Source organism: Tachypleus tridentatus, chromosome 12 (genome assembly GCF_004210375.1).
Source record: "Tachypleus tridentatus isolate NWPU-2018 chromosome 12, ASM421037v1, whole genome shotgun sequence".
Taxonomy (NCBI): Eukaryota; Metazoa; Arthropoda; class Merostomata; order Xiphosura; family Limulidae; genus Tachypleus; species Tachypleus tridentatus.
This window is the reverse complement of record NC_134836.1, coordinates 109,098,017-109,122,247: the sequence shown is the minus strand read 5'-3', so window position 1 is coordinate 109,122,247 and position 24,231 is coordinate 109,098,017. Positions and strand designations below refer to the sequence as shown.

The 24,231-nt window shown below is 35.9% G+C and overlaps 1 long non-coding RNA gene across 9 annotated transcripts in view; it reads right to left on the bottom strand.

Moving 5' to 3' along the window:
- Positions 1-20,678, bottom strand: part of LOC143234324 (uncharacterized) — a 37,212-nt gene extending 16,534 nt beyond the window's left edge. For 2 of the 9 annotated variants that reach the window (XR_013018604.1, XR_013018605.1), the window contains exon 1: positions 19,837-20,521. This is a non-coding gene — a long non-coding RNA (uncharacterized LOC143234324). The other 7 variants (XR_013018606.1, XR_013018610.1, XR_013018612.1 and 4 more) reach the window with 6 other exon arrangements.
- Positions 20,679-24,231: the final 3,553 nt, after the last annotated feature.

Genomic DNA, 24,231 nt, shown 5'->3' with positions numbered 1-24,231 from the left:
ACTGTTACATTCAGTTGTGGTCACTGGAAAGAAATGACAGCCAATCCTGTTCATTTCACACAACCAAACAAAACCTCTGTGGCGGAGGGTGCTGTTAGCTTCTCTCCGTCTAGTTAGTAGTTCAAAATAAGGCAACTTTCACTTTCAGTCGTAGGAACTTTCGATACAACAGCAACTCAGCCATTGATAAAATTTGTTTTATCCAACTTATTGTTAAAAGTTAGTATTGACTTAGTGACTGACCAATAAAGCAATTAAATTCACGGTATGTTTTATTTATGAAAGAACCAATGTAAAATACGTCTATTTCATTATGTTTACAGAAGAAGCACTGGTCTAACATAGCTTTAAAGTATGTCCATTACAAATTTTTAAGGTTTAGAATTTTCCCACTACTAACGACGAAAAGGAATCGTGTCCTAATTAATTTCGAATATTTAGTCTTTATCTGTTATCAAAGAATGGATCAGATTGTGTTTCAATCACTTCTTTGTATTTAGTGTTTGACAACTAGAGAAAAACTCTATCCCTACCAATATTTTTTTATAATTAGGATTGTTTATCAAGTATTAAAAACTACCAAAATTTCTTGGGCAGAATGAATTCAAGCTTTGTACCATCCTTATGATAAACTCCTGTCATCTATTGGTTAAAATGTTAACTAAAGACCTAACGTTTATTTCAAATAAAGGACACTTACTTTTCAGATAACAATTTCTCGTTTTTGTTATTATTTGAAAAGCAAACGTGGTTTTTCAAATTTTATTGCAAAAATGTTTAAATTCCTCTATATGCACTAAACATTCTGAAAAATAAAGCTTCGTAAGTTCAACACCTTAACAATTTAATGAAATATAGCTTTTATGAAATTCAAAATATTCTGTTAATAGTATCTTTGTGCTAATTTTGCAATAATACTGAGTATGCTGCTCACCAAATCATGTAAAAATTTGTTCGGTTGTGCAACAGATAATTAAAATTTTGGTGGTGTGTGTGTTAAACAAAATCTTATGAAGTTCGGCGTAAAAATCGATTGGGGCTTGAGAAAGGTGAAAAACAGCCAACTTACGGTCACTCTCTGAGAGATTACAACATTAAATGGTTAGAAGATTATTAGAAGACATGAATATTCTTATGTTTAGCGGATTTGGAAGCTACAAGAACTTCTAAGGTTATGAGACATTCTAATTCGATGCCAGGAAAACAGATGTGTTTGGGGGAAAATATAAACAATAGAGGTTTGATAGGAGAAAGAAAATTAAACCAAGGAGATGTGAGCGAGAAGGAGCAAACTGGAAAAGGCGAAAGAAGAAAAAATATGCTCCTAATAAGAGCCAAAACCTAGTTGAATTTTATGTGTAGGAGACAAAGTAAAATGGGAGGGACAAGGTTTATTGACTAAACAAAGGAAAGGAATGTGCGTCACAGGCGCATCCATTACGACCGGGTTCCAGGTTCTCTTTGGTTCTGGGTTAATATTTATGCATATCGTGTTTTTCCTAAGAGCAGCTTTATTAATTTTATTGTATTTCTTGTGGGATAAGTTGACAAGTGTGAGTCCCTTGCTTCCTGCGTCACTGATAGCGATTACATTAATGAACACAAATTTGTTGTTTAAATTATAAATTTACGAGTCAATCCCTGATAAAAATAAGTACAAACTTAACCAAGCTGAACAAGAAGCAACGTGTAAGTTTAGCACAATTGCAAAAAGCCGACCCATAACAAAGGGATAACAGTGGTTAAGACTCATAATCTGAGGGTTGCGGGTTCGAATCCCAGTCGCACCATACGTGCTTGTCCTTTCAGTCGTGGGGGCGTTATTATGTGAGAGCCAATCCCACTATTTATTGGTCAAAGAGTTGGCGGTTGTTGATGATGACAAGCTGCCTTCCCTCTAGTCTTACACTGCTAAATTAGGGACGGCTATCGCAGATAGCCCTCGCGTAGCTTTGTGCAAAATTCAAAGCACAAACAACCAACGAAATGGTGTCAGAAGAAGTCGATTTTTCAACAGACACGTACACGATATTGATAGGCATCTAATATTTCAAAAGACAATGGACTGCGCACAAAATAATTAAAGTATGAGTGGGTTGTGTACTAAATAATTAAAAACTAAGTGGGGTGAGCATCAAACAGTTAAAAGCTACATGAGACGTGCACCAAATTAAAGTATGAGTGGGTTGTGTACTAAATAATTAAAAACTAAGTGGGGCAGCATCAAATAGTTAAAAGCTAATAAAGTATGAGTGGGTTGTGTACTAAATAATTAAAAACTAAGTGGGGTGAGCATCAAACAGTTAAAGCTACATGAGACGGTTAAAGTATGAGTGGGTTGTGTACTAAATAATTAAAACTAAGAGCATCAAATAGTTAAAAGCTAATAAAGTATGAGTGGGTTGTGTACTAAATAATTAAGAATTTAACTGATGTAATTAAATCCTGAAAGGGCTGAGCATTAAAAGAGTTAAAAACAGGAAGATAGTGAGTGTTAACTTAAAGCGTAGTGGGACGTTTATATTAAAACACACTTAAAGCTCTAGAAAGGAAACTACTAAAATTAGAATACGATGGATACCAAACAATTAAAAGTGAAGGGGCTGTATACAAAGTAACTGAAATAAGAAAACAGTAAATACAAATTGAAATCAAGTCAAGGTCATATCCCTCCAATACAGAAACAGCACTTAGGAACTGCTGCCAATTCCGGTTTTACTGACACAAGCAAATGAAATTAGTGACACATTTCTTTACCCTGGGCACACGTGATGCCAGTCCACCCCACTAACAGCTGGTATCCATCATTCAGCTGGGTAAAATGTTTCTTTTCTCAAACACAAATTTAAATCAAATAAAATTTCATTGGTAGCACACAGGGTAATCCTTACAGTACACACTAAATATATTTGCAGAAATATAGTAAAATTAGTACTAGATTTATACATTTAAATGTAAAAATTAACGCAGAGATAAGATGTCAAACAAACTTAAAATACAAAATTAAAATTGAACAAGAAGTTATGATTGAACTTGCCTTCATAAATAGCATTTAATTGATTTGAATAAAACAAATGTTTAGGCATAGAATAAGAAATAACAGAAATCTTGAAATCACTTCCCATAATGCCCGTCATGGTCAACCAGAGCTTCATGTGGATCTGAAGAATAATCTTGAACCTCAAAATTTATTTATCGGAAACATTTGGTGAATACTATGTGTACATAATATTGATATTATTAGTGTATTATTAGCAAGATTGTTATATTATGGGCACAGATATAGTAATTTCAATTAGAATAGGCCTGAGGGTCACGGGTTCGAATCTCCGTCACACCAAACATGCTTGTCCTTTCAGCCGTGGGGGGCGTTATAATGTGACGGTCAGTTCCACCATTCTTGATAAAAGAGTAGCTCAAGAGTTGGCGGTGGGTGGTGGTGACTAGCTGCCTTTCCTCTAGTCTTACACTGAAAAATTAGGGACGGCTAGCGCAGATAGTCCTCGTGTAGCTTTACGCGAAATTAAAAAACAAACAAACAATTAGAACAAAATGTATTACTACATGAAAGAATATCATTCTAATACAACCATTTAGTAAGTTGATTGAGGTAAATTTTCATTGTCACTCGCATTCTTGATAGTTTAATAATATTAAAAAAGCTACAAAAAACAACACTATAACCACAAAAATCTGAGATTTTCATATCTAAATAACATTAAGTCATATATTTAAACTAGGAGTAAAACTTGACACAAAATAGAACCCTGAATACGTCGGAAACTATACGAAAATAATTACTATAACAGTCAGAAAGTTCGTAGTAATATTTTAAAGTTAATGTTTTTTCTTATTGTTAAACCTGAAGTTGCACAATGGGGAGCTGTCCGTGCTGTATCTACCATGTGCATCGAAACCTAGTTTTTAGCGTTGTAAGTCTTTAGGCTTATGACTGAACCACTATAGAAGGGACGAAGATTAATTTAAAAACCAGCTTCAGAAAGGTCAATAGATAACACAGGAATGACGTGTTAAAGAAGAGTTAATTGTATTTAATGGGAAAATGTTGAACGAAGTAAATGGCGCCTTTGTTTATTGAAATCTGCATGTTTCTCAGAAATCATATCGGATTTCTTAAGATAATTAACAAGTATGTCGGTTTTGTTTGTGAATTTCGCGCAAAGCTACTCGAGTGCTATCTGCGCGAGCTGTCCCTAATTTAGCAGTGTGAGACTAGAGGTAAGGCAGCTAGTCATCACCACCCACCGCCGACTCTTGGGCTACTCTTTTACCAACGAATAGTGGGATTTACCGTCACATTATAACGCCCTCACGGCTGAAAGGGCGAGCATGTTTGGTGTGACGGGGATTCGAACCCGCGACCCTCAGATTACGAGTCGAGTACCTTATCCACCCGGCCATGCCGGGCCAATTGAGACGAATGATGGCAAGGTTAAATATTATGTAAATTTGTTAAAATCGTGCGAATAATAATACGAGAATATTTCAAATACTTTGTGCCTTTAATATTAATACGTAAAGCTTATTTTTTTTTACTAATGGCATATATATTATTTTAGTTTGGTTTGAATTTCGCGCAAAGCTACATGAGGGCTATCTTCGCTAACCATTCCTCATTTAGCAGTGGTAGACTAGAGGGAAGGTAGGTGGTCGACACACACACTGGGCCCGGCATGGCCAGGTGATTAGGGCGCTCGACTCGTAATCTGAGAGTCGCGTGTTCGAATCCCGTTTGAGTTCACAGACATAACGCTGTGCCACTGGGGATCTGTAATCTATTACTTCAAAATAAGGGACAGCTAGCGCATATTGCCTGCGTGTAACTTTGCGAAATTTCAATAAAACAAAACAGTGTCGGAAAAAAATAGTTAGTCGTACGAATGCTTACCAATAGTTAGTCGTACGAATCCTTACCAACGTTTGGTACTCGTTGCAAATTAGAGAAAGGTAGAAGTTTCTCCTCACTACCTTCTTTACATTCAAAGGGTGATAGTGGTGCGGGTGAACACGTTTTATTTCATACTAATTCTGGCTTAACAATACAATGTTCAACAGCAATTACAAGAACGCACTCTAGTGGTTTCATTTTGAAGTAAAATTCACCCTGGCATGGCTAGGTTAGGGCACTCGATTCGCAGTCCGAGAGTCGTGGGTTCGAATCCCCGTCATACCAAACATGCTCGTCCTTTCAGCCGTGGGGGCGTTATAATGTGACGGTCAATCCCACTATTCGTTGGTAAAAGAGTAGCCCAAGAGTTGGTGGTGGGTGGTGATAATTAGCTGTCTTCTTTCTAGTCTTACACTGCTAAATTACGGACGGCTAGCGCAGATAGTCCTCATATAACTTTGCGCGAAATTCTGAAAACAAAGAAACACACCCACCGCAAAGGACTAGTGGAAGTGACAGTCACATGATAACGTCCCCAGGTGTTGAGTAAGGAGGATTCGAACCCGCGACCTACAAAATGAAAGGTCTATTGCCCCCTAATCACTAGGTTATGAGTGTCCGCTGTATGAATGACCTTAGCTCTGTTGAGATCTTTTTTGGATTAGCATGTTTTATCACATTTATTAAGTTTGTGAAGCAATTATTTATGTTATTTGTTATATATTTGGCCGGAATAGTGGAGTCCATATTAGTAGAAATGAAAATCATCGTTCGTGTGTTTGTTCTGATTTACTCATAATTGATTCCCTATTCCACAACTTATCTTACATGCCATTCATACTTGGATAAATTTTTGCTTGGTGACAGCCGTTTTTATAATTATAATAAATATAATGTTCTTAATTTTACACAATTATTTTCTCGAAAAGTGTTATAAAGGATTTGTTCGAAACAAAATACGAGTCAATTCAAATAATTCAGCGCCCTCTATTTCATTATGAGGTTAATGTACAATTGGAAAATGTTGGAATATAACGACTGGATTCTTTTGGGTTAAATCAGGGGTTCGATTCCTCTCGGTAAACTCAGCAGATAGCCCGATGCGGCTTTGCTATAAGAAAACACACACTCTTTTAAATTAAAAGTGGCTGTAGGCTGTTTACAATACAGTTAACAGTCGAGCTCGGTATTAGCCATGCACATAAATAAATACTAAACTGGTTGTCTATGCATTAAATAATTACTAGTTGAGTTGGGTCCGTATTAAACAATTAAAAAATAAGCGAATTATTATGTTGAAGACTTGTTCCTGCGCCAACCACAAATGACGTTAAAACTTTTCAAGAACCCCAGTAATTAAAATTTCTCCCACATTTCATAACATTACCTTGTGTTTTTCCTGCTAACTATTAAATATTTTACACGAGTGTAGGTGATTAGGAGCGGTAATATCACATGATATTATGTACGTATAGATACATTCGTATTTCTTTTCATTTTTTTTTTTTTTTTTGTCTCCAGGGTACATACGCCATGATGCAAGAAACATTAGAATTATGTTTGATGTACCTGGATAAATCTGTAACCCTTTTTTTCCAATATAGAAAGTAATCTTTTGCCCTAAAGTTGTAACTTGTTAAGCCTAAAGTAGTAAACCAGCCGAAAGGTTTTAATTCGAACAGTTTTAACATTAATCTTGTTCCCCGGTGGTACAGCGATAAGTTTTGGAAATTATAACATTAAGATCCGGGATTCAATTCCTCGCGGTGAATATAACAGCAGCGGTTTCTCTAGGTACTGGTACACGAGGCCCGTGCCACGAATCTCCAATTGGTCTCTCAAAAATATCAGAACAGAAAGCGATTATTGTTATCATACTAAATCCCCGAAAATTCCTGCACATATGAGACCGAGCTCTGAATATTGTAAGCACCTAGCGACATCTTTACGTAGCAGACAGAACAATGTGGCTTTGCTCTAAAACAAACACAACATTTTTCTTTGTTTTTCCAGTACTTAAGTAAACTGTGTTCGAAACTGTAGAAAACTGAGTGAACTCTATTCTAGACAATTACAATAGTGAATAAACTGTGTTATAAACATATAAAAGCTGAAAGAACTGTGTTATATATAATCTAAAACTAAATTAATCGTTCGGTAAACAGTTAAAACTTAGTGAACTTTTTAAACGTATTTTTAACTGGATTTTTGGGTAAACAATAAGCTTAAGACTACCCTCATTGTTTAACTGTTTCGTATAAAACTATTTAAATTTTTCTGTTTAAATATTTAAGAGACCTTGATAAATAGGCACGCTGTTACAATATGATGATAAATAGGCACGTTGTTACAATATGATGGTAAATAGGCACGTTGTTACAATATGATGATAAATGGGCACGCTGTTACAATATGATGATAAATAGGCACGTTATTACAATATGATGATAAATAGACACGTTGTTACAATATGATGATAAATAGGCACGTTGTTACAATATGATGATAAATGGGCACGCTGTTACAATATGATGATAAATGGGCACGTTGTTACAATATGATGATAAATGGGCACGTTATTACAATATGATGATAAATAGACACGTTGTTACAATATGATGATAAATGGGCACGCTGTTACAATATGATGATAAATAGGCACGTTATTACAATATGATGATAAATAGGCACGTTGTTACAATATGATGATAAATGGGCACGTTGTTACAATATGATGATAAATGGGCACGCTGTTACAATATGATGATAAATAGGCACGTTATTACAATATGATGATAAATAGGCACGTTATTACAATATGATGATAAATAGGCACGTTATTACAATATGATGATAAATAGACACGTTGTTACAATATGATGATAAATGGGCACGCTGTTACAATATGATGATAAATAGACACGTTGTTACAATATGATGATAAATAGGTACGTTGTTACAATATGATGATAAATGGGCACGCTGTTACAATATGATGATAAATAGGCACGTTATTACAATATGATGATAAATAGACACGTTGTTACAATATGATGATAAATAGGTACGTTGTTACAATATGATGATAAATGGGCACGCTGTTACAATATCATGATAAATAGGCACGCTGTTACAATATGATGATAAATAGGCACGTTATTACAATATGATGATAAATAGGCACGTTGTTACAATATGATGATAAATGGGCACGCTGTTACAATATGATGATAAATAGGCACGTTATTACAATATGATGATAAATAGACACGTTGTTACAATATGATGATAAATAGGCACGTTGTTACAATATGATGATAAATGGGCACGCTGTTACAATATGATGATAAATGGGCACGCTGTTACAATATCACGATAAATAGGCACGTTATTACAATATGATGATAAATAGGCACGTTATTACAATATGATGATAAATAGACACGTTGTTACAATATAATGATAAATAGACACGCTGTTACAATATGATGATAAATGGGCACGCTGTTACAATATGATGATAAATAGACACGTTGTTACAATCTGAATAACAATAATGCTTTTTTGTTTTGTTTTTATATTCGATAGAAAGCAACATTAGATCTAGTTCTGAAAGAAACAACTGAACATTCACAAGACTTTGCATAAAACACTGGAAATGTGAAGTTCTTAGAAAGAATGTTTGTTTGTTTCTTAGAATTTTCGCGCAAAGCTAAACAGGCGTAATTCACGCATAGCCGTTCCTAACTGCGGACTAATAAACTACGTGGAAGGTGGTTAGTCAACATCTCCCACTACCATTCCTTGAGCTGCTCGACTGAAAATTGCCCGTCACTCTTATTGCATATCCACGGCCTCAAAGTGTGCGGAGCGCATTTTTGAAACAAAGAGCCACAAGCCACGGACTCTGTTAGAATTTATATCGAAATAATTTAATAAAATATCTTTATTGGAAAGTATGAATGCCTTTAACCTTCAAAATACGCACAAGAGAATATAGAGACAAATATTTGGAACCCCCTGACGTCGGAAACAATGTGTGTGGGGAGGGAGAGAACAAAGTTGTGAGGGATGTGCGTTTGTCAGAAACTGGGGGGTGGAGCCTAGCGAGCTGCATCGTCATGGAAATTGATGATGTGTTTCCTTGATTTTGAAGATTTGTATATGAAACATACAGCACAAAGGTGCAAAAATATAATGTATCGGTGGGTTATATCCTCACTAATCTTCTTGAACTGTCTGATCTGCGATAAGTTTACAATTGTCTTCCCAGTGAACGGTTCAATATTTATATGTCGACCAAATCGCTTTATCTTATCTTTCCGACTCTTTATCTACGTTTCTTTCAATTCACTTTAGAAAACGTGACTTTGCACAACGATTCTTTATTTTCGGTCAGAAACGCAATTGAAGTTAGAGAAAATCGTAAATTTATCGAAATTTATGGAGGAATAAATAGGTGGGTTGCAGCACACTGTATTGGAGGTGGAAGACCTAGGCCTGTCCTCTTTCATTTTTTGTTTTTAATGAAATGTGAACTGCAATACACACGTTCTTTAAAGCTTCATTGTTATTACGATGAACGCAGTTTTATTAGTCGTTACGCGTTTTATTTTGTATTGTTTCACGTTACTGTTTGAGTAGGGTTGAATGTTAGGATTATTGCATGAAATTGTTAAGAGTCGAACAGAGTTGATGCACATTACAGTTGACCAGTATGCACCATCTTTGTACAGCATAAGTACAGGGTTGAGTAGGACTTTAAACTTTAATTAGGCTTAGACTTAACAGGTTCGTCTCACACTGAAGTTAGGTTTATGCACGTTTACTCAAAATTCCATTAAGGTACAGTAGGATTAATTAAATTTAGGGTTGAACTCGACAGTATCCTTGAACTCTAAAAGTAGGTCTGTGCAGATTTGTTGAAAGTCCAAATCAGGATTGGTGTGTATGAACTCAACAATATTAGATAGTTTAAAATAATGTAGTGAAAAATATTATCAAATAATAGTAATGATAAAAGTTTGTTTGTTTCCGAATTTCGCACGAAGCTACACGAGGGTTATCTGCGCTAGCTGCCCCTAATTTAACACTGTAAGACTAGAAAGCAACCAGTCATCACAACCCATTGCCAACTCTTGGGCTATTCTTTTACCAACGAAAAGTGGGATTGACTGTCACATTATAATACCTCTACGGCTGAAATGGCAAGCATGTTTGGTGTCATGGGGACTCGAATCCGCGATCATCAGATTATGAATCGAGCGCCCTAACCATCTGGCCACACCAGTGCCATGACAAAATCGAACTTTATCTAATTTTATTTATATGAACTAAAATTTTGGGGGTTAAAAATACACTACATTTCCAAAAGTATGTGTACACCCCTTCTAATTAGTGGGTTCGGCTATTTCAGCCACACCCATTGCTAACAGGTGCATAAAATCCAGTATACAGCCATAAATCTCTATAGACAAACATTGGCAGTAGAATTGGTTGTACTTAAGAGTTCAGTGACTTTAAACGTGGCACTGTCATAGATGTCACTTTTCTAACAAGCCAGTTCGTCAAATTTATGCCCTTCTAGAGCTGCCCCGGTCAACTGCAAGTACTGTTAATGGGAAGTGGAAACGTCTAGGACCAACAACAGCACAACCACGAAGCGGTAGACCATACAAGTTCACAGAACAGGACTGCCGAGTGCTAAAGCGCGTAGCGTGTAATAATCGTCCGTCCAGTTCCAACACTCATATCGAGTTCCAAACTGCCTCTGGAAGCAACGTCAGCACAAGAACTGTTCGTCGAGAGCTTCATGAAATAGGTTTCCATGACCAAGCATCCGCACACAAGCCTAAGATCACCATGCGCAATGACAAGCGTGTGCTGGAGTGGTGTAAATCACACCACCATTGGACTCTGGTGAAAACGCGTTCTCTGGAGTGATGAATCATGCTGCACTATCTGGCAGTCTGACCGACGAATCTGGGTTTGGCGGATGCCAGGAGAACGCTTCCTGCCAGAATGCATAGTGCCAACTGTAAAATTTTATGGCAGAGAAATAATGGTCTGGGGCTCTTTTTCATGGTTTGGGCTAGGCTCTTTTAATTTCAGTGAAGGGAAATCTTAATGCTACAGCATACAATGACATTCTAGAGAATTGTGTGCTTCCAACTTTGTAGCAACAGTTTGGGAAAGCCCTTTTTTTGTTTCAGCATGACAATACACCCGTGCACAAAGCGAGGTCTATATGGTTTGCCGAGATTGGTGTGGAAAAACTTGACTGGCCTGCACAGAGCCCTGATCTCAACCCAATTGAACACCTTTGGGATCAATTGGAACGCTGACTATGAGCCAGGCTAATTGTCCGACCACACTGGTACTCTTGTGGCTCAATAGGAACGAATCCCCGCAACCATGTTCCAAAATCTAGTGAAAAGCCTTCCCAGAAGAGTGGAGGCTATTATTGCAGCAAAGGGGGACCAACTCCATATTAATGGCCATGGTTTTGGAATGAGATGTTCAACAAGCACATATGGGTATGATAATCGGGTGTCCACATGCTTTTGGCCATGTAGTGTGTATCTGATGCTCTATAAGCAAGGAGCTTAAGGGTTTGTGTTTGTTTGTTTTCCCTTTTTTAGCTCATAATTTAATGTACTGCCCTTGGAATAAAGATGCTATTTGCAGTGACTGGAAAAATTAAATATGCCACCTATCTATTATTACATTTATTTATCATATTTAATTGTAACTGTACAACCTAGTCAACTGATAGATGTTTGATCACCATCAGGCTTTTAAAAACATTGCTTTGAAATCCCTGGAAAGTAGTGAACTACATATTTGTGAGAAGTAATAATTTTTTGGGTCATTTAATACTAACAATGGTCGATAGCTGTTGACTTTCGTAACGTAAGACAGCGCCTTCTATTCACTGCGATATTTGTTAATAGCTATTGCAGACAGGCGTAATATAATGACTTAGTTATTAGAGTTAAGCGCTAACAAATTGGTTGAATACAATGGCTTTGTGTACCAGTATTCGGTATTATTTCGTTAAAATGTAATACAAACTTGTCCCGTTCTTATAAAGAGTAATAATGCTATATTAAACGTTTGTTTTGTTTTTTTGAATTTCGCACAAAGCTACTCGAGGGCTATCTGTGCTAGGCGTCCCTAATTTAGCAGTGTAAGACTAGAGGGAAGGCAGCTAGTCATCACCACCCACCGCCAACACTTGGGCTACTCTTTTACCAACGAATAGTGGGATTGACCGTAACATTATAACCCGCGACCCTCGGATTATAAGTCGCACGCCTTACGAGATAGGCCATGCCAGGCCTATATTAAAAGTAAATCGTATCTTATATTTATTTTCTACTTCCATTTTTTTACGAGAAATACTAGGTTCAAGTATAAATACTTTTATATATTTTTTGACAGCGTAAATTATTAAAGTTGATCATTCTTGCTGCTTTTGGAAAATCCATTAGCTAATGTAACCTGAGTAAGTTCTGAAACTTATATGGGCCTCATGTTAATTAATAAGTGCTCTAGAACACGATTTTGATTAACTAAATCTAGGGTTATCATCGAATGCAAATTTACTAACAGCCAGTAAAAAACCAAACGGTCACATTTTAAAGTAGGTTATGTCTTTTATTGCTCTACAGCTTTCCCAGTTAGTCTTTTTGGTATAAACACACACTCGCCATCACTACCTAAATTCTCCAATTCTTGCCTACGTTTAAAAACACGCCTCGGTAATCAGCTACAAGGGAAACTGTTGCATAATCTGTACTTTACGAGCACATAACATCGCAAGCACTGAGTTAGGGTTAAGAAATATATAACATCTACATACATGTAAGTAAATAAAATTAGTCTGCATTTTATAATTTATTTTAGTGTTTATGATTTTTAACGATGTCAGTGAAAAAAAAAATGGGTACTATTTGTCTGTGTGTCAATAAAAACAAAATTGTAAGGTTGACAACCCTGGTTAGGCCCCTCTGGGACTGTGAGGTGATTTGTCGAACTGTTAAGATTATCCTGTAATTATGTTGAAGTGGAGTTATTGGTAGAAAAGACACTCCAGTGGAGTTGTTGGCAGAGAATATATTGAAGAAGGTATTCCAGTAGAGTTATTGGTTGAGAAGACATTTCAGTGGAGCTGTTGGCAGGGAATATATTGAAGAAGGTATTACAGTAGAGTTATTGGTAGAGGAGACATTTCAGTGGAGTTGTTGGCAGAGAATATATTGAAGAAGGTATTACAGTAGAGTTATTGGTAGATAAGACATTTCAGTGGAGTTGTTGGCAAAGAATATATTGAAGAAGGTATTCCAGTAGAGTTATTGGTAGAGAAGACATTTCAGTGGAGTTGTTGACAGAGAATATATTGAAGAAGGTATTACAGTAGAGTTATTGGTAGAAAAGACACTCCAGTGGAGTTGTTGGCAGAGAATATATTGAAGAAGGTATTCCAGTAGAGTTATTGGTAGATAAGACATTTCAGTGGAATTGTTGGCAGAGAATATATTGAAGAAGGTATTCCAGTAGAGTTATTGGTAGAGAAGACATTTCAGTGGAGTTGTTGACAGAGAATATATTGAAGAAGGTATTACAGTAGAGTTATTGGTAGAGAAGATACTGCAGAGGGAGAGTCTACAGGAAGTAAAAAAAGGCATATTTTCTTTAAAGGAATTAAAGAAGTTAGTCTGTCTGTTAGAGAAAGATATATCGTTTCAGTGGCATTACGTGTTTCGTATTAACTCTTAAGCAGCGAAATGGAGTTAGTTGCTGATTCAGCACAACAGAGCCATACCTGGTCGTGGAAACCAGCATTTGTTTGGCTTTTACTCTCCGTCAGGTTGGTAATCTCTTTGGATTACATTTATTATAGACTTTATCTATATATCTCGTGATTCTCTGATTCCTGCTTGAACAGCATCAATTACATCACTTTGGATCTAAGAATGCCAATTAAACTGGACGATGATGAAGCTAATAATAGTGAATATAGAAGTATTCATCCACTTTATATTCCTACATCACTTTTCAGTCTCCACAAGTTTGCATTCAACTGCCACTAATTGGGTTCATTGATAGAAGGTAGTCTGGACAGAGTAGAGATCTTGACATCTTATGTTTGTTCTTGAAAGTTATGTAACTAATTCTCCTTTCCACATTATTAAAAATCTTTATGTATAACACTTCTTTCATAAACCATAAGATGGTAGAGGAAACATTTTCACATTGAGAGTACTCATGTCCAATGAAAGATTAGTGACCTGATAAAGGAAGTTTTTCATGGTATCTGATGGCTGGAATAAAATTGTATTGAAGGAGTAATTAATTAATTATTTTTTGACAACCACTCGAGATTCAGTCATTTACTAATTCAATATAAAAACTTACATTTTATAAAACAATGATTATTATTATTTATACAGTTCTAAAAATTAGACTGTTTCCAGTCTCAAATTTACAATAAAATACCAGAAACTTATTGTGCAGGGTAAATAAAAAAAAAAAAAAAACCGATGAAACTGGAGACCGTGAATGAAATTGTTATCATAAGATTTTTAGTTTTTTTACCTTCTGGGTCTTGTTCTAGGAAATCTGTATTGATATTCAGTGAAATAATGCCTAAAGAAGGTCCTGATTTCATATAGTGTAGAAAAAGCGGGTTGTAGTTGTTCTAATGAGATCCGTATTGATGTTTTCTAAAGATGTACTCTGGGTGTGAAACTCAAAATTTCACAATATCCTTCTTCAATACGAAAGGATAGAAGCAATTATGGCTACACGTTGTGTGATGCCAAGCAAGCATTTCTCGTTGATAAAACAATACATGTATACACATGAGCAGAAAACAGGTTTAATAAGAAGATGCGACGAAACAGAGCATTCGAAAATGATAGAAATTAGCACTTTAGACAATGATGCAACATACCTACGAAAGAATGTTATTAAAGAAATGATCTGCAAGATGAGGAACGCGTTTTAACAGGTAACCTCTTTATGGGCGTGACCAATTTCGAAGGTCATTATGACAAGCATAGTGTTCTTGAACATATGGTTAACTTTAGAAATAACACTCCATTTGATCGTAGGATCACGTGGGACGCTCCACAGCTGCGGAATATAAAGATTTCTCTCGGTCAAGATGGTGAAAAGACCTGTCCCCTCCCTGTACTTTAGTCACTTTGGCTGACATCCTACTGTGTTTCCGTTACACGTGTGCTGAAAGAAACTGGTGGTTTGGAAACAAAAATAACCAACAACAGATTTCAGTGTTTGCCATGTTGGTCGGAGCATGTTATAACTTCTGTTTGATACCCTGTACCGTGGCTCATGAGTAAGTTATTGGAAGATTTAAGGAAGAGCTCTTAAAATGGATGGAGAGAAAAGAGAGAACAATAATGGATAAAATAATAAAGAATAGGACAGAATGAAACAAAGGACAGGAGGAAAGAAATAACAGAAAAAAGCAAATATCAGAATAAAACAAAAGACAGAAGGAAACAAATAACAGAATGAAACAAAGAGCAGGATAAAACAAAAGACAGAAGGAAACAAAGGACAGAAGAAAAGAAATAACAGAAAGAAACAAAGATAAGAATAAAACAAAAGACAGAAGGAAACAATAACAGAAAAAAGAATGAAACAAAGGACAGAAGAAATGAAATAACAGAATGAAACAAAGGACAGAAGAAATGAAATGACAGAAAAAAACAAAGATCAGAATAAAACAAAAGACAGAAGGAAACAAATAACAAACTGAAACAAAGAGCAGGATAAAACAAAGGACAGAAGGAAACAAATGACAGTAGGTTTGTTTTGAAAGCTACACAAGAGCTATCTGCACTAGCCGTCCCTAATTTAGCAGTATAAGACTAGAGGGAAGGCAGCTAGTTATCACCACCCACCGACTTAATATAAGTCGTAGCCGTTTATAAAATAAAATGTAACAACTATCATGAATTCTATATAGGAGAAACAAGCGGAAAACTGAAAACCAGATTCAAAGAACACACATACAAAAACACCTTCGAACATTTTTGAACACTGCAAATCAAATAAGCACAACATAAGCATAGAAAACACCAACATACTAAGTAGAGAAATAAATACAAACAAACGCAAAATAATTGCAGCTCTATTTATACAAGAACTCACACCAAAATTAAATCAATTTAAAGGAACACCTTTATACCTATATTAATTAATAACCTAATATCTAACTGCAACGCCCCCTACAATCTCGTACCCATTCACCCTCTCGTGCCTAAGAAATGTGCCCAGCAACGGTCAGCTACAAACTCTCTTTGTTAACCTGAAGATGACCTAAAAAGGTCGAAATGTCATTCTGTACTTTATTTTAATTAAAGTTTTTATACCCACTCCAGCCGTCTTTAGAATACATGTTTACTTCAAGTGGACTTCTCTTCATCATTAATGTGGCTTCATTCTACAACAAAGAATCAAACAGAATAAGAGACAAAGCATACGAAGGACTACTACATCTCCAGAAAGTCCGTTTAAGTAAACTCATAACTAACGTTTGTTCATATTTAACACTATGTGTATATTTTTTATGGCAAAGCCACATCGGTCTAAGGAAGTGAATCGAACCCCTGATTTTCGCGTTGTAAAGCCGAAGACCTACCGCTGGCGCACCGACAAACAACATCTAATACCACGTTTGAAGGTTAATCAATAAATTAACTGTTTCCCATTGATTATGAGTCGAACTTGAATTGTAATCACCTACTATTACACTTATCAGGCTCAGTTATAACCAAATTAAAAAATAATAATAAAGTGGTTGAAATTTTCCTAATACCTTAAATGGAATATACAAATATAACTGTAACAACTAACCACAACACTAGAGGATTTCTAGTACTGTATTATTTTTGTTTATTTCGAATTTCGCGCAAACCTACGCGAGGGCTATCTGCGCTAGCCGTTCCTAATTTAGCAGAGTAAGACTAGAGGGAAGGAAGCTAGTTATCATCACCCACCACCAACTCTTGGGTCTCTTTTACCAACGAATAGTGGGATTGACTGACACATTATAATGCCCCCACTGAAAGGGCGAACGTGTTTGGTGTGACGGGGATTCAAACCCGCGACCCTTGAATAACGAGTCGAGTGCCTTAACCACCTGGCCATGCCGGGCCTTCTAGTACTATAACAATTAAGCCTATATATATATATAAACGAGCGTGTGTGAATTTGTTGTTGTAGATAGTTGTGTGATAAGCGCATGTATTTAAAGTTAATAAATAAAATAATGTTGTATGTTTTATCTTAGAAGTCGAGTATTGTTTTTGACATATTTGGGTAGAGATAAAATGTTAAAAAAGTGTAGCAGACATACCAGAAAAAACAAAGCATCTTTGTACTCGTATTTTTCTTAAGCAAAACCCGCAGTGTTTCTTCCAGGTATTCGAAAGACATCTAGCACGACCTCTAGCTTAACTGATAAAATGACAATGAGGACGTGAACAAAAAGAGAGACAGCAAGATATAACAGATAATCAATTGAACATAGAAAACGACACCGTAGGAGACGAACAGAACCGGTCTCCAATGTTCTTTCAGAACATGAGACATGTTAAACAATCATCAAGAGATTGTATCATTATCTCCTGGGGTGTTGATTTTAATCAAAGGTTATTGTTCTTGTAAAAACACGGGTTTACTTGATAGTGCAAAGCAAAATAGAGTGTAGGTTAAGCGACATAAATATCGAGATAAACCGGTGAAACAGAACTTGTAAAGTTGTCCTGTTGTGGGACGGCGTGAACTTTGTAGATTTGTTAAATTCGACTGCAAGAAACTATAACCAGTCTATCTGTATTACTTTCAAATAGCGGTAATAACGAAACTTACAATATATTTGGTTATACATTATTCAACTTTTCTAAATACATTTTTAAGGTACTGTAAGGGCCGGGTTTTGCTTAGTGGTTGGCTAGTCAGGTTGTGGATAGAAAGATCCACGGTTCAAGATGAGATGCCCTTGAAACGTTCCGCATTTTCAGCTGTGAATGCCTTATTAAAGTAACAACCATCTAATTATTTAGTCCACAGGGCCGGGTATAACCCTGTGGCTGGCTGCATTTCTTGGAGTCAGTAGTTCAACAGTTTCAAATTAATGCAAATCATACCTGAATCCTGAGGATTTCTGATATGGACGTTAGGCTTAGGTGCACATAAAGTCCAGATTAGAATTCCTAGTCCAATAATACTTTATTTTCCTTAATTAATATCTATGTGTGTGTGTATATATCAGGAACAGGAAGTTGGATATATATATATATATATACACAATTGTTAAATCATTAAAATAACGTACATGCCTCCAACTTGCATGGCAGTACGTATGCGGACTTATAAAACTAGAAATCGGGTTTCGATACCCGTGATGGGCAGAGCCTAGATAACCCATCACATAGATTTATATTTAACTTCAAACAATAATATACATTATAATGCTGAATTTTAAGTTCAACATAAATATATTATATTAAATCATATTGTATTGTAATATACTTGGTGTATGTCACATTTTTCAAAAATACTACGACCTAATTGTTTATTTTTGAGTCTTGTTCTTCGGCTGCTACCATATTCGAGGAAGTTCTGAGAAGGAATAATTCTTTGGTCATAGTGAGAGAGTTTCGATCCTTGGTCTTCCCATTAGAACTTTAATTAATTAACCTATTTTAATGCTTTAAAAGAGATTTAACCAGGTTTCGCTTGCTTCTGTGCTCGGCGATTATATTTTCAGTCAGATGGATGTAGAAATCTAGTTTGTTTCTGAAAAACAAAAGTCCATTTTTAGAAAGCGCTTGGATTATAGGGTATTTTTGTGTTAAACCATCACAACGATTAATATCCAGTCGCCACAATTTTTTTAAACAACTTGGAAGATATTAGAGTGATGAATCGGACTGTTTTATTCATTCTAAATGTTCTGTCACTACACAGTTTAAAAAAGAAAAAAAAAGAGCGATTGGGGTTGTATTATTTGTAGAATTTTGCGCATAGTTACTCGGGTTATCTGCACTGGTTGTCCCTAAATCTGAAGTGATAAACTAACCTGAGAGAAGACAAACATCTAGTCAACACCACTCACCACCAACTCTTGGGTTACTGTTCTATCAGTAAATAGTTAATTACAATCAAACTAACTTGTTTACTTCATCTTTAATACTTAACCCATTCATTATAACTAAACAAACTGGTCAAATCATATACCTCTAATACTGCTTCAATTGACTATAACTAAACCAATTAGTATCCACGTATTTTTTATCTATAAACTATTATTTGACAAAAGTCTTTGTGTGTATGTGTCCACCTATAATTGGTGAACCATGGGATAGATTTTCATCCAACCTCGCATGAACCCTTAGGACCATCAGAAGAGTGACAAGAGGAGGGATATACCCCACCCCTTCCACCATTGTCAGCTAATAATACATATACCAGTAATTATAACAAACTATATGAACCACCAGTTATAACTAAACTGATGTTTACCCTTGTTGTATTATGTATCATACACGAATAATTATCGGTCTTAATTATATGTAAAGTTGTCTTTACATGAGTTCGTGTCTTTTCACTCTTTAATATTTAACACTCTTTGTTTTTATATCTTGGTGAGGAAAATAGTGAAACGTGAACACGCAAGTTTTCATTAATTAACAAAAACCGGTAAACTCAGATAAAACTGAATTAGCTCTAGAGTAATTGGATAGGGCAACTTAATATCAAGAGATTCTGTCAAGATAGCAATTTTAAAGTAATGCTATATCTTTGAGTAACTGAGTCGCGAAACTGGCATAACGTAAAATATAAGTATTTTATTCTTTCACAAATAGAAACCCAGTGTATCTACTTACTCCTGAGATGGGCCCGACATGGCTAAGTAGTAAGGGCATTCGACTCGTAATCTGAGGGTTGCAGGTTAGAAGAATTCCTATCACAACAAACATGCTCGCCCTTTCAGCCGTGGGGGGCGTTATAATGTGACGGTCAATACAACCATTCGTTGGTAAAAGGGTAGCCCAAGAGATGACGGTGAGTGGTGACGATTAGATGCCTTCCCTCTATTCGTACACTGGAAATTAGGGACGGCTAGCGCAGATAGCCCCTGTGTAGCTTTGCGCAAAAATTCAAAACAAACTTCTGAGATGGGGCACTCATTTCTACTGGGTCGTCTATACTTAACTGTTGAAGCTGCTTCCATGTATCAGAATGACTGAATCCAGTGTTTCTTAGTTTACAACAAACATCGTATTCACCAACAGCGATGGATTTATCTATGAGTGTTCATTCGTATTTCAACACAGGTAAAGAAGGCTGTAGCCTCTAGATTTCACTTTAACCGAACTCTGTTTTCTGTTGAAAGACACACCTGTCTATAACCTTGAACTACGTGTAGTATTGCAGCAATAATCAGGGCAGAACATTTTTTATCCAGCAGAGAACAACAAGTGAACAAGTGCTACTAGAACTAAATCAAATTAACGACTATGTGAAAACCGCACACGTATACAGAACAAGTGATAATTTCAAAATAAATAATATAATAACAAATGAAGGTAGAAACACACGGTCTATTGATATACCATACCTCGACCAATTGGGATCTGGAGCCTGTACATGTTACGTTCTATGCATGGTTTCTAAACCAATGGTTCCCCAGCTATTTTAGTCTGAAGCTCCCTTGAAATGAACAAAAAGTCTGAGCCTCCCAAACTATAACTTTAGCGTGGTGATTGAAAAACAGTGACATAGTAAAAACAAACAACACTTCTTTTAGACATACCATACCATTTAATTAACTTAACATGATTTTTATTGGTTTTCGGCCAATTTTTGGTGCCCCCCACAAAAAAACAACTCTGCGGCCCTCACTAGGGGTTTCCGCTTTGGGAAACGCTGATCTCAAGAAAAACTCCAAAAGCTACAATCAATCTATCGCTAGTAATAAATCTTGGGACATGAACACTCTCAAATAGGAAATGATAGAAGAAACCCATCTGTTTGAAAAGTGTAACATTAGGAAAGGTGATGCTTACTAACAAGTACTGATACAGCTTACGGCTTTCTGCACGTGCAGAGTTTACGATGATATCATGAAGGTGTTACTTTCTTCCATTCCCCAGTCGGTGCAGAGCCAAACTACCTGACGTCATAACCTTGCCATGATACCTTGTAACGGATGGGAATGTTTTGTCACTACACAGTTTAACAAACACGTTACTGGAAAGGTCCAGAGTTCGAGACAATATACCCTCGAAATACTCCGCATTTTCAGCTGTAAGTACATTATAAAAGTGAAGTCAACTCCATTACTTAATTCAAAATGGTTATAAAATAGGCTATGTTGTTTAAGGTAGTTCTTTATAATATTGGAAGTGATAACCCGAAGAATATCCTACAACACAACAAATTATCGCCCAGTTGCACCCAAAAAATATTCCATACAACTGGGGGTGCAACAAAACATTAAGTCCATTAAGTCCTACGAAGGTATTGTTGTAATCTGATTTTAATATTTTAATTTAAATATTTGCTAAAGGGAGTTGTTATTGTGATGATACAATATCAAGAAGGTTCATCGTGATTAGAAAAGCTTTGTGAAACATGTACAGACAAAGTTACGATATAAATATGATAATGATCAAGTGTTTGTGAACTCAATTAGAAGTTGCTGATCAATGATTAAGTAACTTCGATCACTTTTAGTAGTAAACGTTATCCCGTCTATTCTGTTACTCCATTGATTATGAGTTGGGCGTGGTACATTTAGCGAAAAACTTCTGTTGAAACATTATTTGTATCAAAGTGAATGTAGCCTGTGGAAATGTTATAGAAAAACGATAAAAGTAGCAAACTAATTCACTATCGTCACGTGAACTGTACCTGAAATAATTTTTTAGTAAATAATCAAAAAATAAAAAATAATAAATGCTCAGTAACAGAACACTAGTACAATATGCAGGCCGATACACGATATAACTGAGTCGCTACCGAAACGGTTTTGTTGCCTCGAAATTGTACTGATCATTTCGTTCATTTGGCTCGGAAGTGTCGATCATTGATAAAGACACGAACAAATGACTGCAAATTCTAATGACTTTGACCAAAGTCCAAGCGGTCAACTGAAGGACTGAATAAGGGTTTCTTGGCCTTAATCCTGACTCACGAATAACGTTCCCTTTCGTATGGTCACTAATAACTGCCCAAAGTATTGACCTCAAGATCATATTGAATCCACGGGCAATGGACAGAGCTATGAGAATGTATTGTAATTGACCTTTCACGACCTTGACTGCACTATCCACTGTACAGACCAATTGTTTGATAATGTATGCAGGAACGTTCCGTTGTAGACGTGGATTCACCATTTAATGATGTTTGTTTAGTTTTAATATAGGTATTACTGTCAAACAACAGCAGGCAACATCGATATATAACCAAAACCGAAGTAATCACCAAAATAACAAACTCTGAATAACAGATAAAGGGTTGCTCTATTTCCAGGAAGGTAGTATAGGGGGTTAACATGTGTGGAACATACATAACTAATTTCTCGATATTAATTCGGGTTCAATTATTCAATTAACCACATTACATACTTACACCTTTGGTGTTACAGGCCAGTTTAATTTGATCCAAGTGTTTGAACTCCCCATTATCACAGCGGCATGTCTTCGGACTCACACTGCCAAAAACCGGATTTTAATACCCGTGGTGGGCAGAACATGGATAGCCCATTGTGTAGCTTTGTAATTAATTCAAAACAAACAGAGTACTACACTTTCTTACACAGAAATAGTTATCAATGTTTTTGTCACAGTGTGTGTTCGGAGTGACTTTCGCTCTTTACGGCTGAAGATGCTCTGATAAATTTTTTTATAATTACCTTAAACATTTTAGTTTTCACTTTTACAAACGTGAAACAAATTGAATCATATCGTATAAGTAAATTATAATATTAATTAAAGCACCTGACATAGACAGTTTAGTATATTCAAATAAATTAAAACTCACAATATAATGTGTTATTCATACTAGACCGATGTTCACAATTTTATGACAGGCCTAACATCCTAAAAAAAATTCCCCCTTATCTTGAAGGATGTATTGAAGCTGCTTGTGAATGTCTCTGTGTTCCTACTATTTCTGTCTGTATTCTGGGGAAGAGAGTATCTTTTTTGTAACGACAGAAATAGTTTTTGGAGAAATCTCAATATCCTCTTAGGGCAATGTTTCAGGTGAGCGGTTTCTTGTTCCATTCGTTCACTCGGAGTTAAAACAACATAACGTAAGCCTCGTGACTATCAGTCTTGCTGAAAGTGGTAACAGAATATGAAAACCGAGACCGTTAGAGAAGTAGCATACGACAGTGAAAACATAAGTTAGGCAGGACTAATTTTACCAGCAATGAAATCGCAGTGAACCGTAAAAATAACTTGGAAGAAACGACTAGAAAAACATTAGTACTGAAGCAATGTTGAATACAGTATAAGCACTGTTACTATTACAATTGAAACAAATACTGCTAAGTCAGGAATCCACACTATTTAGGTATGGTTATTAGACACACAGTACAAGAGTACTTCAGATAGGGCTCTAGATGAACAATGCTCGCAATAGAAAACTTCTTCTAAACAATCAGCACATGTGCTACTATAACCCCCTACTTTTGAATCCAAAGTTACGTCATTGTACACGCTAATGAGATTACCTAGAAAAATATTGTCTTTACTTACCTTTATTTATTTGTGTTTGTTTTATTTCTGTTGAAACTATATTACAAAATAACGCTCAAAACGTTTTGAGCAGTTTAATTATGATCTGTTTATTTCGTTTATGAAACGAACGATAATGGAGTGCCCATACTTTCATTGATCTCAGAACACGTCTTACGTTTGCTGGCTTTTTTTCTGGACAACTAATTATACAGTTTGAAATATTTCTAAATTTATTACGCCCTAAAATTAATGTACTGATGAGAATGAGAAAGGGTGTGAATTTCTGTTGGTTTTTTTTTCATGGTTAGTAACTTCTCATGTGTAAAGATGAAATTAGCAGAACTATGAAAACATGGTGATCGTTAATTGAACGTTAGCTCATCACAAGACTCGAAAAACAAGGATTATGAGAATTTTAGTGGCTACAGCTAAGGTTCGTTGGAGTTTAAAAAAATAAACAAAAAACCAGCTGACTAAGTCTGTATCTGTTGTTTTTTTATTGCAAAGCCACATTGGGCTATCTGCGGAGTC